Consider the following 13464-nt stretch of genomic DNA (forward strand, 5'->3'; position numbering starts at 1 on the left):
GCACAGAAGCAGTTTTTGAGCAGTCCGGAAAGCAAGATTCATTATGGCAAAGTTTGGAGAGAACTGGATCTACTTCGGTGGAGCATTTTTTTAATAGCACAGCCGGGATGAGCTCAGGTCCACATGCTTTTGAAGTGTCAAGGTTTTTATGATAGCATGCACTTGATAAGGGGTAATTTTTAGATCGTCTAGCATGGCATCTGTCTGCAAAGAAAAGTCAGGGAGGGGGTGGTTAGCAGGGTCCAGTGTGGGGTTAGAGGAAAACCAACTGGCAAGCATTTTAGTCTTCTTGGTATGCACGGCATAATCACATTGACACACCGGTTCTCGTCAGATCACCGAAGTTAAGCAATGTTGAGCATGGCTAGTACTAGATGGGTGACCATTTGGGAAGGCTAGGTGCTGTATGTGCTTTCCGCTTATCTCGGCATTGTTTCCAGTCGTCCTGAACCTCCACTTGCCACTGGTATTCAACAATGGCGACTCAGGAGAGGTGCGGTTGGGATTGCACAATTCTTGCCAAAAAATTTAACACGCAGGCACCCTTACAGTGGGTATCCATAGTCTGTCAAGACTGAAGGAATCCTTTATATATATATATATGTGTGTGTGTGTGTGTGTGTGTGTTCTTGGTTATTGTAATACATAATACAAACACCATCTTATCTAATTTATTATGTTTATAAAAACATAATAATGGTTGAAAATATTTTAATGATATCTTTATGTGATTGATGTTTGGAAAAGAAACATTCCGAAATTTCTCACGATTAATTCAGTTCTATAAATTTACAATGTAAATTAAGTAAGAGTAATTTATTTTCGTGAATATGTAATAATTTTGCTAATAGGACATGTTCGACAACGTGCTTATGTTAATGTAGAAGTTCATGTAAAACAGTGTTTGTACGTACAGGTTCTTTGAGACAAGAAAAGTAAAAAGTGTAGAAATGCTGGTTACTTATGTTGACACCGAAGTTAAACAACGTTGAGCTTGGCTAGTATCAGATAGATGACCAGTTGACAATTCTATGTGCGGTATATGCTCTCAGCTTATCTCGTTATTGTTTCCAGTCGTCCTGACCCCACTTGCCACCAGTATGTATGTGCAAGATATAACTTTGAATTTTCATATAACTGACTTAAATACATGCGTAACTATATCTTTGGAGGTGATAGTAGCTAAATGGTTAGAGTCATAAACTGACAACCTGGGTATGTTGGGTTCAAATCCAGTTCGTTTAACAGAAACACTTAGCATGTTGGTAACCTTTACGTGGTTCCTCCTGTTGATACCCGATGTCTTTCTAGAAAGAATTCTTCAGGGAAATGAATGCCAAAAATTAAATCATGTGATTCATACAAAATGGATGAATGAATGAACATCACCTTAAAATGATAATGAGTTTAACATAAAATTATTAAACGTCGGTAATAATCTGAAGTTGAGCCTGAGAAACCGCCTTTTGATTTTGAACATCCTGACGTCTGCAGAACTAAGAAATCTGTTTTTTTTTTTTTTTTTTTTTTTTTTTTTTTTTACATGGGGATCATCACTTATCAAGGTCCGTAAGCCACTCGGGGATAAGAGTTATTTTGTGTACAATAATCAATCGGATAATATCGTAGTAATAGTTGGTATTGGAGATTTGATAAAGTGTCTTACTTAAGGGGGCGATTAATCAGGAATTTGTTTATGTTAGACTTGAAGACGTCCAAATTGTAGTCAGGTGGGAAACACGCAAATGGAAGAGAATTCCACAGGCGTGCACTTCTCAGAAAAAAGCTATGTTCATGGAATCTACGTTTTGATTTAGGCACAGATAAAGAGTGGGGAAATTACTTACAGTGGTTTTAGCTAGACGGGTGTTTATCGTGAAGGATTGGCGAGGGGCGACCCAAGATTGGAGCTCGGACGAGCACTTGCCATGAAAATAACGATAAAACAAAGGCAGACTTGCAACCTCTTCTGTGGGAGAGAGGTTTCAGGGAAGAGAAGAGAGCATCCCCCACTAAGCCACGAAATCTATTTTGTATTTGTCAAGGCAGGATAGGCTGTTTTTAGCAGCTCCTACCCAGATGTGGCAGCAGTACTCCATCTTTGGACGTACTTGGCTTTTATATAGATAGAGAATTGCATCAGTAGTGAGATATCTTCTGGAGCGGTAGAAGGATCCTACCATTTTCCCAGCAGCCCAGGCAACTTGATATGTGTTCCATTTCAGATTAGGAGTAAAGGTCAAACCCAGGAGCTTGTCAAAACATGAAGCCTCCCCAAGACGAGAGCCATCCATTTCAATTGATGCTAGATGAGGAACAGAGTGTTGATGATGTAAAGTTAGGAGCTTGGTTTTAGATGCATTAAAAGTAACCAGCCATCTCTTTCCCCACTGAACGACCCGCTCAAGATCAGAGGAGAGGGAATCAGAGAGAGCTTTGTCATTTACAGCCTTTGATGTGTTGCCGTAGATAGTCGTGTCATCAGCAAAGATGTCAATGAATGAATTAAGTATGTGTTTTGGGAGATCATTGATGTAGATCAGGAAGAGAGTTGGGCCTTGGATAGACCCCTGGGGGACTCCAGCATTAATACTGTGGGCCTCAAATTTCTGCCCATCAACCACTACTCTTAATAACCTATCAGAGAGAAATGATTTAATTATTGAGAAAACATTTCCAGTTATACCGTAGCTGGAAATCTTGTGAAGTAGGCCCTTATGCCAAACCTTATCGAAGGCCTTTGATATGTCAAGAGCAATTCGAGAGATTCACTAATCCTATGGGATATAACTGTTAGCACATCAGTTGTAGATCTCGCAGAACGGAAACGATATTGCATGTCACTAAGGAGGTTATTTCTGCTGAGATGGTTGACTACTTCTTTATTTAATATGGATTCCAGTAACTTACTCATGACACACAAGAGACTTATTGGTATGTACTGAGAGGGGGATCACTTATCACCTGAGTTCTTAAATACAGGCCATACTAATGAGGTTTTCCAGGGTGTTGGAAAGCACTTCTCCTTAAGGCAACACTTAAACAGTTTTGTAAGCATGGGGGCAAATTCTGGTCGAAGCTTTTTCAACACTATAATTGAAATGCCATCTGGACCAGTTGCTTTACTGGAATCAAGGTTCTTGATTAGTTTGGCGACCTCATGCACAGATATTTGTATGTTGGATAAGGTCTTGTCTGTTGTAGGAGGAAATACGGGGAGTTGATGCCCTTCATCACAGAGGGTAGAGTTAGCTGCAAAGTTCTTGGCGAATAGTTTGGCCTTGTCTGATGCTGATGAGATGACCTCAGGTCCATTGATGATGGTTGGGATGGAACGCATGCATCTGTTTAGGATCCTGTTTGCTATTTGCCAAAACTGGTGGGAACCAAGCCACTGCTCAATTCAAACCATCAAACATTTTGTCTTTTATTAAAATGCATCATTTATAATTTTCAACCAATTTTACATATCATTGGCATTATTCGGACAACTGTTCACAATGTTTCGGTCAATGTAATCTCCAAGCTTTTTCAGGTGTACCTTATCAAATTTGTGAATCTGCATGGAATTTTGAAAATAACCCTTTATTTGATCCGCATGCTCGCGTTCTGTAAGCTGGGTAGAAGTGCCTAAGTAATTTGCAATTGTATTGAAAAAAATAAAAAAAGGGACGGGGTATGGGTGGGGGAGTACGATCCCATGTGGTCAAGCTGTAGCAGTTTCTTACACCACACCTCCCTCCAAAAACCCCTACTGATTACATTCACAAATTATACACCCCACTTTTTTCCAGAGCGTAAACCACACCCGAATATCTTATAAAAAGCGAATGTAATCTTTACTCTCGTTTAAATATCGTTCCTTTTTTTTTTGTCTGATGAAGTGATCTCTTTGAATTGAGATTCCACTGAAACATGTGTGTACCTATGTAACTAATAATGTTTGTATAATAAACAGACTATATATATAGAGAGAGAGAAAGATAGAGAGAGAGAGAGAAAGAGAGAGGGAGAGTGGGTCATAAATACTGTTACAAAACAAAACTCAGATTTATCCAAACAAAATAATTTATTACAAAAACTAATTACAGAAAATAATTAGCAAATACTTAAGAAACAATATGGCGTGAGTATTTTTCAAATTGTTTCCCTCGAGCCTTCACTACGAAGTCCTTTGAGGAATTCATCTATAACAGCATGCACAACATCTATTGGCATTTTCTCCCAGCATTTGGTCAGTTCTATCTTAAAAGTTTCAATTTTTTGTACGAGGAGTAGAGCAGGCTCCACTCTTCAGGATTGACCACAAAGACAAATCAAGGGCATTAAGATCAAGTGATGAGGGATTCATCTTTGGTGATTCGTGACGATTTCTCTACACCACTGCTGTGTTATATGAGCAGATAATGATAAATTCTTGAAGCAGAACAGTTATATACTAGCAGTTTGGCCTAACTTTGCACGGGCCCTATTTACTGTTCATAACTTTACATGCATATATATATATATATATATATATATATATATATATATATATATATATATATATATATATATATATATATATATTAAAATGTTGGACTCGTGTCCAGGTAACATACATCTAAAATTTCAAGTATTTAAACTCAAAATTGGCGGAGGAGTAAGGTAGAGTCTGCAAAGGTCAACTCTTTCAACTTTGACTTCTTGGCAGGTAAACTTTTACCCAAAAACTGATTAAAAAGCTTGCTGCATGTCTGATATAGCGTTTATATAAAATGTTAGACCCAAAATTGATTTAATAGTTTGCTATTGATTTAATAGTTTGCTGTTGCACCATCTTGTTGGAGAGCCAAAACTCCATAACCATACAAAGAATTACACAGTGGAGTCAATGCACCTTCAAGAATGTCCTCAATGTAACATTCTTTGTTAAACTTGACCCATTGAGGGTGATTTCCCTCAGACCATCACTGACGCTGGTTTTTGCATTCTGAAAATCATTCTTACTTTATCAGGTATTGCCTCACGAATTCTATCATTTTGATGATTGTGGGCGTGTTAAAGTGAGAATAACTTTTCATCCCTGAAGATGATATTGAGCGTGCCCTCTTAGATACAGTTTAAGAAGAGTCGACTTCTGATGAGTATCTTTGTGGGTGCTTATCGAGCGTATAAGATTATATCTGCAGGTCACTTCGACATATTCTTTGCATAGTCCTTGATAACGTTTGTGCTTTTTTTTTTTTTTTTTACACAGGCATCACCACATTATCAAGGCCAAGAGGCCACTCGAGGATAAGGGTTAAAGAATGTACAGTAGAAATTGGACAATATAGTAATCATTAGTAATGGAAATTCGGTAAATTTGTTAACTTATATGGAACGGCTCATCAAGAACTTGTTTACGTTAGACTTGAAGACAACCATATTGTAGTCAGCCGGAAAGCAGGAAAACGGAAGACAATTCCACAGGCGTGCAGGTCTAAGAAAGAAGCTTTGTTCATGGAATCTACGTTTAGGTTTAGGTACAGATAACGAGTGGGGGGAATTATTGATAGTGGTTTCAGCTAGACGAGTGTTTCTTGTGAAAGTTTGGCTTCCTTTTCCATTTGCCTCATGGATCTTCTTGGATTTCGCCTGATTTTTTTCCCTAAGATTTTTTTATGAGTTTAAGTGTTCTTGGGGTGTGGGAAGTAACTGATTGTTGTCTATATTTGATCGACGAAATGTACAAGTAACGATCAATCGTCCTTTTTATAAACATTATGTTGATTTTGAGGTTTTCCCTAACTTGAATATTTCTCATGCTGCTCCATGATGAATCTTCTCTTCAAATCCACAGAAATTGTAAAAATTAGTATCTTCTGCTTTTAAAAAATAAGAAATTATATAATACATTATCATATAATGACAATAAAATAGTAAATTTATTTAAGTATTATCATAAAAAATAGTTCCGAAATTTTGTAACAGGACTTAAACCCCACCCTGTATTTATATACATAGTGACTGAGGGAGTGACACTCGTCTGACAAGATGTCGGAATCATCATCATATATATATATATATATATATATATATATATATATATATATATATATATATATATATATATATACACACAGTTTATCACAAAAGTGAGTACACACCTCACATTTCTTCAAATATTTAAGTATAGCTCTTCATAGGACAACACTGAGAAGATGATTTTTTGACACAATAAGAAGTAGTCTGTCTGCTGCATATATAACAGGGTTAATGCATTTTGCCCTCAAAATAACTCAAAATAAAGCCATTAAAAGCTGAATCTCTGGCAACAAAAGTCCGAAAAGTTGTCAATATTAACATACAACATGTCAACTCTCAATATTTTGTGTGGTCTCCATCATCATCCAAAACTGTGTTTACTCTCCTGTGTATAGAGTTTACCAGAGCTTCACATGTAGCTACTGGAATGCTCTTCCACTCTTATATTATGATGTCGCGGAGCTGGTGGATATTTGAGACTTTGCACAGCTTCGCCTTTTCCTTTGTGACTCAGCTCCTGGAGGGAGGGGATCATGCTCTGCTGCAGTATTTGACAGTACATGTTGGAGTTCATTTTTCTCTCAATGAAATGTAACTTTCCAATACCTACGGCACTCATGCAGCCTCAGACCATGACATTACCACCACCAGCCAATTTTTGGTCTAAACATTTGAAATTTTACATAACGTGTATTCAAACATAGGGCAAGCTTTATATCGGTTTTTGGCCGAAAATTTGGCTGCTAAGGGGTCTAAGTTAAAAATATTTTATCTTTGCGGTCTCTAGCAAACTATTAAATCAATTTTGGGTCTAACATTTTATATAAACGGTATATCAGACATGCAGCAAGCTTTTTAATCAGTTTTTGGGTAAAAGTTTACCTGCCAAGAAGTCAAAGTTGAAAGAGTTGACCTTTGCAGACTCTACCTTACTCCTCCGCCAATTCTGAGTCTAAACACTTGAAATTTTAGATGTAGGTTACCTGGACACGAGTCCAACATTTTAATATATATATATATATATATATATATATATATATATATATATATATATATTCACATAAAGTTATGAACAGTACATAGGGCCCGTGCAAAGTTAGGCCAAACTGCTAGTATATAACTGTTCTGCTTCAAGAATTTATCAATATCTGTGGTCTTTGTTTCCAACGTGGAGCTTTTAAAACATTTAGAATTCGCACAGCATCAATGGAACAGAAGATGGAGGATACAACACAACTTGTCTAATGAAATATTCCAAGAAAACAGGATGGTTTCCAACAAAGCAAAGCTAAAAGTTGGCAACACCGCAAGTCGAAAACAAAGAGAAACATAAACAAGCAAAGGAGCCAGAAAATGGCAGCATGTGACATACTGACTGGATCTTCTTCGACCATTCTTTTAAGCGGTGCTTATTTACCAAGATATCCAATTGATGACATTGTTTCCTTACGGCTGATAAGAATGAAATTTCATGGCGGCACTTTTCCATATTTATACTTTATAGCATTGAATCACTTCCGCTTGTCCACATGATTAAAACTATCGAATTACAATGCATGATGTCATGCAAGTGTCTCTTATCTTATGTCGACATGTTTTGCATGGATTCAGTTGTTAAAATATCATAATGGCACAATGCAATTTATTTATAACTAGCCAGGGTGCCCGGCGTTGCCCGGGCGTTTGGAGGTGTGTGTTGAGCAAAAAATAAAAAAAGTGGTAGTAGGCAGGCTGACTCAGATCCGTGACACGAAGGCTGAAAAGAAAGTGAAAGAAAATCTGCCGTCTTACTGCTACTCCATGACGCGACCGGAAGTTTTGAACGTTTAAATTAGGTAAAGTCAATCCAACTGATACGATGACTTGCAAAAACAAGCTCATAAAAAATCGACCCCTTCTTGTAGAAAACTGCCCAGTTGAGGGTAAAGGAATTAATGCTTTTGGCCAATTTTTCGATATTTGTCGTTCGAGATGTCAAGCTTCAAAATGATACTGATCTCCTGAAAATCCGTCGCCTCTAAGGAAAGTTTTAGGCAGATATACAAACATACATACATACATATATTTAAACAGACATATGAGATTTATATATTAGACTAGCCTGGGTGCCCAGTGTTTCCCGGCTGTTTGGAGGTGTGTGTTGAGCAAAAAAAGAAAAAAAGTGGTAGTAGGCAGGCAGGCTCGAACCCATAGTGCGAAGGAGGAAAAGAAAGTGAAAAAAAAAGTGACGTCTTCGCTATTGCGCCCATCGCCTAACCGGAAGTGACGTAGGTTTACATTAAGGTTAGGCGATCGAAAAGAGGGGATTACTTTCGAAAATATCGGCGAAAAAGGCGACCCCCCTTCCTGTAAAAAAGTGCCCAGTTGAGGGCGAAGGAATTAATGTTTTTAGCCAGTTTTTCATTATTTGTCATCCAAAGGGTCGAGCTTCAAAACGATACCAATCTCGTGAAAATCGGTCGCTTCTGTCAAAAGTTTTAGGTAGATATACATACATACATACATAGGATTGCAACGTCTTGTCAGACGAATGCCACTCCCACAGACATTTAAAATCCATGAGCCCAAATGTCTGAGGGAGTATCTATACAAATATGATGTTACAGAGTCTTAGCTTTGTACGACAGCTCAGTCTCTCTCTCTCGGTTCAAAATGTTGAGATCCAGCAACAAGCAAGAGCAACAAATTAAACTGCAGACCAGCTTAAACAAATTAAACTGCAGACCAGCTTAATGCGGGTACTGGTCTTCCGCTTTATGGTTTTTTTAAATCAGAGATTTGCTTCTCCTAGAAAGGTTGCCTTCACCACGGCTTACGGGAGCCCTCTCTACCCCAATACACATACACACACACACACACACACACACACACACACACACACACACACACACACAAATATACACGGTGCTAGTTGGCCGTTGACCCAGAAAAGAGTTCATTCGCCCTTTGGAAGGTCTTGTTTTTAATCCTTCAGGGAGACTAGCCGCCCTCCTCACCAAACAAGTCTGGTGGGGGAACCAGTTTAGTTGTCAGATCATGTCATATGCTACTGGTACCATGTAACCCAGTACTACCTGCCTCATGGTCGGGTCACATACATACATACATACATACATACATACATACATACATACATACATACATACATTTAAACAGACAGATGAGATTTATATTAGATTATAGGAACGAAGACAAAACTCACTGTACATTACATACATCAGTGATTTATCTCATTTTGATTCCAAATTTTGCAAACTTTTTATCTAGCATGTAAAAGATAGGTGGGCGTGTGTGTTTGCTTTAAAGTCGCAAACTACACAATACACACCCAAAAAGCTGATATATTATTTGGGTTCATGTGTACGAGTGCCCCCCCTCCGCCTGATTTATACTGTTTTTATTTTCATCTTATTTTCAATTTTTTTTTCAGTGGATTATTATCGGATGGATACTAAGCTACCAGATTATTAAAATAATGCAAAAAAAAAAAAATCAATATTTGAATATTTGAAGGGAGTGCTTAGTTTCTAATGCAACGTTCTAGTATATCGATCATCCATTTTAGAACCATTCAACATTTTAGGCTAAATTTCACGAATTTTAGCCTTTTTTTAAAATTTAGCTTAAACTTTACCATTTTTCGATTACTTTATATAAATATTTATGATTATATTCAAGTTTTGTCACCCGACATTTACAAATATTTTGCCCGGAAGAATTGTTTCTTTTTCTTTTATTTTTCTAGAATTGATTATTTTTTAATAAGCAATTTTCAAGTTTTGTCACCCGACATTTATAATTTTTAAATTAACAGGAAAACTCTTTAGTATACTTACGTGCGCAGTTTCTAATACAATAAATCGATCCCCCATATTGAAACCATTTGACGAGAACGTGCACACCCCTCTTATATAAAGGATCTTTCATTTATCAATTATAAATAGCTAATGGGCAATGTGCGATAGAGTACAAATTAAAGACTTACTTTTAAAAAGTTGATTGTTCGGGATATTCGAGTCTGTTTTCATCACATATCACATTTAAAATTGTCACTGACAAATAGTTTTCATTTATCCAATGTATTACGCATTGTTTTCAATGGTCGCCATGTTTATTTTATGACGCATTCAATTTTTGCATGAAAAAAAATTGGGAGCCTTAACTTGTTTGTAGATGCACAATCTTATTATTTATCTCACACACACACACACACACACACACACACACACACATATTTTCATCTCCTACACTAAGGAGTGCGAAAGCATGAAACACTAGTGTCTGTAAGTATAAAGAATAATCATTACTTATAATTATTAATAAATAAATAGAAATATACTAGCAGGGAGACCCGACGTTGCCCGGGATTGAATGATGATCAACGACTATTTCACACTCCTATATTTTTATAGTCATCCATGAAATCGCCCGGGAGGAAGCTTCACATGCCTCCATGCAGTAACTTAGTCCAAAACATATGTTTATGTACATTGAACTCTAGAGAACCTACTGTTTCTTTTATAAAATTATTTTATATAAACTTCGTTCCAGTTGACGAACCAAAAAACATTAAGAAATTTATGTGCAAGGTTTGAATCTACAGACCACGACATGCAAAAAAAACAAAACAAAAAAAACATGTAAAGTTCTTTGCAGTTAATTAAAAAACATTAAGAAATTTACGTGCGGAGTTTGAACCTACACCCACGTTATGCAAAAAAAAAAAAAAAAATTCTATCAACTTACCAACGGTAGAATTTCATGGCCCGCTGTTCTATCATTTTTGGTGAGCGACGGCATGGGAAAAAAATGGCTTTACCGATGATAGATAAATTAAAGTAACGGTTTCGATTATCGATTATGGTTATTATCGGGGTGGTTATTATGAGACAAAACTTAACTAAGATCACTCACTTATACATTAAAGTTCTATAAATGTTAAAGAAAATCTGTTCAGCCGTTTCGGAGTCTATAAGGAACGAACTCAACCACACACACAGACAACAAAGTTGCATTTATATAATTGTAGATATGTATTTTCTTTTTTAAATGTAACTTTATCTATTATTTATAATAGTTGTCTGAATAATACGAATGATCAATCCTCATCTCATAAATCCAGAAACAAAATAAATACACGTTGGTCTTTATTATAGAGCGGATGATGAAAAAGGGTTACATGAAACATTGTTACATTAAAAAAAGAAAATTAAATGAGTTTCATTCTTGCTGTTGTTTATAAAGGTACTGGCAGGAACAAAACGGTTGCCAGATTTTCCATGTGGACTTTTTTAATAGTCTGTGATAAATTACCGTTGGAACAAAGTAAGTGCAATGATTATTTTGAATGTCTGCTGGGAGACATCCGAATCATAGCGAAATTGTTAATAAACGCATAAATGGCAGATAACATTTTAAAAGATAATCTAAAATGTGCATTATTTTTATACCTTTGTTTTATTGTAGGCGTGGTTAACATCAAACAAACACATTATATCATTTTATTAACTACTAGCATTTCAGCCCGGCGTTGCCCGGTTGTAAAGTACGCTTAAATATTATATTTTAATTCATGCAGATTTCGCATTCATTATTAAAGCGTTAGTTCTCTATTATTTCCAAATATATAGTAATGGAAAGGAATTTGCTGTCGTAAACACTTGATAATAAATTAAGATTTAACGGTTAAACAGACCAGACGAGTGTGAAATTGTTTTAAATAAATATTGCTATTTATTAAAAATAAAATTAAAAAATTTTAATACAATTTTTTTTAGGGTGTCCATCTTCACAGCTTCCTCGTCGTATATCTGTTCACTTATAAAAAATCCCTTAACGTTCCCATTTACAAAAGAAGGGTGGAGCTGTAAATTCATACTTGTTCGTTCACCTGTTCGCACTTTTTTTCAATAACTACGCCTTGGAATTTTTGGAAATTTTGCACAAACATTAAACATGATTTGAGTAAAAAGTAACAGAACGGATTTTCTGAGAAAACTCTGGTTGGCCCCCTAGAGATGCTTTTCGGGTTAAAACTGACACTTATATGCTAATCAGCACAAAAAAATTGATGGCTTCGATTTTTATAAAACTTTCTGAAAAGTTGTAACTGATTTCTATATAATTTTGTTTGTCTATACTTCGCAATAACTCTTGCGTGTGCCCCAGGGGCTCTTTTAGGACTAATAAAAACACTCCATTTTTTAAACTATTTTATCATATTTGTCCAAAATTTTCTGTGTATGTCTATTTATTTATTAGCAGTTTTGCATGGTGCTGAACTCAAATTTAAATATATTAAGGCCTTGGGGACATTTGGGGCTAAATAGGGGGAGGAGGCAAATGATGAACTTAGTCGTTTCTTTTTTGTATGGTACAGGACTCAGATTTACATATGTTAAGGCCTAGAACTGCACCGTTTGTTCATTTTCACCAGGATCACCTGCGGACTTTTGTGGCTAAATGGGGGGGAGGGGTGCAAATGCTGAACAATCATTTTTTATGCCTTGTTCGCTGTGCACTCAATGGAGGCCTTGTTTTAACAGTGTTCACCCTAAACGAGTTGAACCAGCTTTCCCTGCAGGAGGAAGTGTCATAAGAATATTAAATTCTCATGCGGTCCCCAGTTGCATGTATATTCTGATCAGGGGAGATGATGACACTGCATTTTTGCAGTTTGCAGTAGGGAGGCGTCGAGGTCCTCCTACATTCAGTACTAGGAATTCCCAAATGGTCACCCATCTGATACTGACCAGGACCAATGTTGGTTAATTTTAGTGATATAACTAGGACTAGTGTGTCAATGTGATTATACTGTATATAACTCCTGATCCTGGATATGACTTTAAAAGACTTCCAGTGACGAGGCCCCATTTAGGGGGCTGCAGGGAATTTGGAGTTGCCTCTTAGTTACCATTGTTTCCAAGTCCACTTTGGCTCAGAGTGGTAATGCCTGTTAAGGAATCTGATGCAGCCAAATCAGGCTATCTGAAGATACTGGTTTCTTGACCAAAAATGCACCAAAGATTAATGGGTTTTTTTTTTGTCCTCTTCCCTTTGCAAAACATGAGTTTGGCAAAGTCAAAAACGAAACTTATTTTTCTATAAAACGATCAAACCAAACACCATGAATAAATAGTTGAAGATATAAAGCACTTAGAAAATAAAAACTTTTTTCCAATATTACTGAATTTGACATTAAATAACCCCAAAAGGGTTTATATGCCATAAGACAAAATAACCAAGCCAAACCAAACCAAACCAAACCAAACTCCATGAATAAATATTTGATATATAAAGAACGTGAAGAATAAAAATCTTTTTCAAAACTTACTACAGATTTGGCATTAAATAACCCAAAATTTAATATGCCCTTGACACTTCTTCCTTTTAGGGAAGCCAGTTCAACCCACGTGGAGTGAATGCCATGCGACAACAAAATGTAATTTCCCCAAT

At 36.5% G+C, this 13464-nt stretch overlaps 1 pseudogene; it reads left to right on the forward strand.

Moving 5' to 3' along the window:
• The first annotated feature begins 294 nt into the window (after window positions 1-294).
• On the forward strand, window positions 295-411 carry LOC145243336 (5S ribosomal RNA; annotated as a pseudogene).
• The last annotated feature ends 13053 nt before the right edge of the window (window positions 412-13464 follow it).

Source organism: Euprymna scolopes, chromosome 21 (genome assembly GCF_053919585.1).
Source record: "Euprymna scolopes isolate OS-2025 chromosome 21, ASM5391958v1, whole genome shotgun sequence".
Taxonomy (NCBI): Eukaryota; Metazoa; Mollusca; class Cephalopoda; order Sepiida; family Sepiolidae; genus Euprymna; species Euprymna scolopes.